Source organism: Austrofundulus limnaeus, unplaced genomic scaffold (assembly GCF_001266775.1).
Source record: "Austrofundulus limnaeus strain Quisiro unplaced genomic scaffold, Austrofundulus_limnaeus-1.0 Scaffold146, whole genome shotgun sequence".
Taxonomy (NCBI): domain Eukaryota; kingdom Metazoa; phylum Chordata; class Actinopteri; order Cyprinodontiformes; family Rivulidae; genus Austrofundulus; species Austrofundulus limnaeus.
The window spans coordinates 1,064,472-1,068,045 of record NW_013952548.1 but is presented as its reverse complement, the minus strand read 5'-3'; positions in this window follow the sequence as shown (position 1 = coordinate 1,068,045).

Here is a 3,574-nt window from a genome sequence, read left to right as displayed (position 1 = left end):
GTACTCTCTTCTGTTCGAGCCCCAATTGTTGGGATATAAATAAGAAACCTGTTTGGAATTGAAAACAACAGGTGTCTCTATTGAATTGCACTGCTATGCTTTTCTATGGCAGGCACCAGAGACTAAATTATATATTTTTTTATTTGATGTTTTGTTTTTCAGATAGTTAGCTAGAATTATTTTGAGCATAATAAGATAATGCTTGCTTTAAAACTAAAATGAAATATTGTTTAATTTTGATTTCCTGCACCAAATAAAATATAAATTCCTATTCATGTAATATAGACTGCAGACTGCACTAAAAAAAAATAAGCATAGATTTTGTGGCATTACCACCAATCACCACCAGGGTGTGCTGTTGTCTGCCTGTTTAAACAAAGTAACGTTTTTTTTTTACAATTGCAACTTTGTATTGTGTGTGAACTTAACTCTGTGTAAGGACATAAACCCAGAAGGCCTCGTCCTCGCCCAACAAAAACCACAATTTATAAAAGTCCCCATCGAGATAAAACCACAACAAGCAGCAACCACACCCCCTCACTGCTCACACACGCTCTGTGCTTGTCATCAACCCCTGGCTTTGATGACATACCGTCTAGTCCTACCAACCCCTCTTTGTTTTTCTCTGATCAGCCCTTCCTCTGCTCTTTGTTGTTTCTTGTCCAGCATTTCCTCCAGCGTTCACCTCATTGTCTAGAGGAAGGACAGTAATAAATGTCAAATAAAATGTCTCTAAAAGGACATAAGCAACAAATGAAACAAATTGAATTTATACAAACCAAAGGGATTACTCATCTGAAAATATTTATTTTGGTCTGAGGTGTCACGTATTTATAATGAATAAATAACACAAATAAAAAAGAGATTGATCTTGATTTTTAAAATATCCAGTCTTTGCTTTACTCTTACCCAATAATGTAAATGAAATGCTAATCATAGACTAAATATTTTTTTTCTTGTTACACACAGGCCAAACGATTCACGGTGAAGTTCACACGCAGGTTCAAATTCAATCAGTTCCTCAGCTGGAAAGGACTGAAGTGATGTTTACACAGTCGGGAGAGTCCGGCTCCATAGGAGCAGAGCGAGGAGGCTTTGATGCTCAATAGGAGCTACTGAAAGAGATCAAGAGGAGAACAAAGAGACACAACACTTGGACAGAGACAGAGAGTGAAATGATGATGGCCTGCCTGGAGAAATCTTGGATTGTGCCTCTTGGAGGAATCACAGAATATGGGTAACAGATGTTTTTTTGTTTATTTCTTTGGGCTTCTCATGCCCAAAGGACAGAGGGTTGAAGATCAATGTTTTTGAGGGGATTTTGTGTAAGACAAGCTATAAATTGTACTTTTGTTACTGTGTGAATACTGATTTTGTACTGTTCTCCTGTTCCTTCTTTTGCCCTGTTTTCTTTTCTATTTTTCCCTTTTTAACTATGTCTGCATACTTTATGCTATTCACAAAGCTCATTCATGGGTGCTGACTTTGTTTTTTAAGTAACTTTTATTTTTGTTTATGCTATACACATATTTTTAAATGTTCAAATAAACCGAGACCTTTTCAGTTCAATAAAAACATTGTTTTTCCTTTTGAAATCTGCTACTTTTTTGTCTTCATAGCTAACATTTGCTAATTCTAACCTCATTTTGATGCTTTGAGCTTTTAGCTTGCCTTTTGCTTCCTTTAGCTTATGTAGACTTTTGATGCATTTAGCAACTCTTTTGATACTTTTAGCTTTAGCAAATTTTAGATTTTATCTACCCTTTTGCCACAGTTAGCTTTTAGTTGGTTAGCTCTAACAGCTCAATTTCAGCGTCTTCAGCCAATTCATGCAGCTCTCAGCATTTATGCTCTCATTTTATTTGTTCTTTTTACATCTATCACTTATAAAATTATGAGAAAAGATCCAAATTTACCTTGCAAACTAACAAATCTCCTTTGTAATTGCTCAAAGACAAAAAGAAATAAAGTTTTGATGCATTWGAACTGCAACAGAGAAAACTTCCCAGCACAAGCATGCTCTTTTCATTACCCCTCTTCTCGCCTGCGGCTGTTGTATTTTCTCTGAGCAGAGATCAGGGGGAGCTCCACAGCTCTGCGGCTGCAGGCCAGCTGGCTCAAACGTCCCACTGGTGGCTATCTAACTTCCTATTCCTCCCACCTTCTTTAGCTCTTTCCTTCAGCCACATGAGCTTAGAATTTATGCACATGGAGACCAATACAAAACATACCTCAGATAAAATCTTCTAGCCTGATTATTTTTGTGCGGTTCAACAGGACTACTGATACGCCTCAACGCTCGTTTGAAACATCTTAAACGTTTTTTTATCTGCAAACGTTTGTTGATCAAAAATGTAATCTGTCCTGAGCAGCATGAGCAAAAAAAAAAAAAGGAATTAACTTAGCTGTCCTTGAGAATATTTTGAAGATAAGATGAGGATTGTTTATTTAAAGCTTTTATCAGACTTTTTTTAACTGTTAATTTTGTCTGGATTTAGTGGATTTGAACAATTGTGTGGTGAATTTTTATTTAGTTTATTGTCCCAAAGCTTAACAGCATGAGCAGTGTTACATCACATTAAAATAACCTAATTAAACAGCACTGATRTCAAATTTACAGTGAAGCAGTCTGTTTTTGAAGAATAAATCTTCAGTCTTTGCTGTGACACTGATCTCCTTACGTGTTTTATAACGGAGTGCAGCAAAAYCCTTCAAAAGCGTGGCTCAGATGGCTCTATAGTGTGTTAAAGTCTAAATAATATGTCTAGAATAGTCGTAGTATTATTTTCTGATGAGTTGCATGAAACTTCAGACAGTTTTGGAAATAGCTTGAACTCTTATCTACAGTCCAATATTATTCAAAAGAGGGCAGCATTGCATACCAAGTACCTCTAATTCCTTGTGTCTGTGGGTCTTTTTCCTGCTCGTAAAGCTGGAACACATGAACCCCTGCCTTCTCCCATGTGAATCGCCCGAATTCACCCAGGGATAAAGAGTCATCCAAGGAAAACAAACCAAAGTAACCAAACAACTCTATTACTGGAATGTGGGTTTGTTACACCCACAGCGGTCGGCCATCTTTTCAACAGGTGCTGTGAATGTGGGATGAACAGTGTTTATTAGTTSGAGTGTATTGACAGAATCATGAGTGCCTTTATTTTCAGTTCATCACCATAAATATATAGGAAGACATGATTGCGGTTCAGGAAATCAGAATGGTGAACTTCCAGCACATTTAACCCAGATAGGATGACAAATAATTTATAAATCAAAAGCAAAGACACAATTAAGATGTCGGTGCGTAATTTAACATTTACGAAACTTAAAGTCAAAACTGTTGACCGGTTCACGTTGCAGCTGCATCGCATCTCTGACGGCGGGCTTCAACGCGACCTAACATGGAAACATCGCACGGCTGCCGCTGATGTGTATGGGCTGCCGTTTGTAAAGCTACACAGTCAAAAATTAACAACAATATTTTTTTTATTTTTTTTTTTGTGTTTCATAAGAAAAAAAAACAGATTTATTTTTCAAAGTCAGTTTTTCACCATATGGTTCATACATTTATAAATGT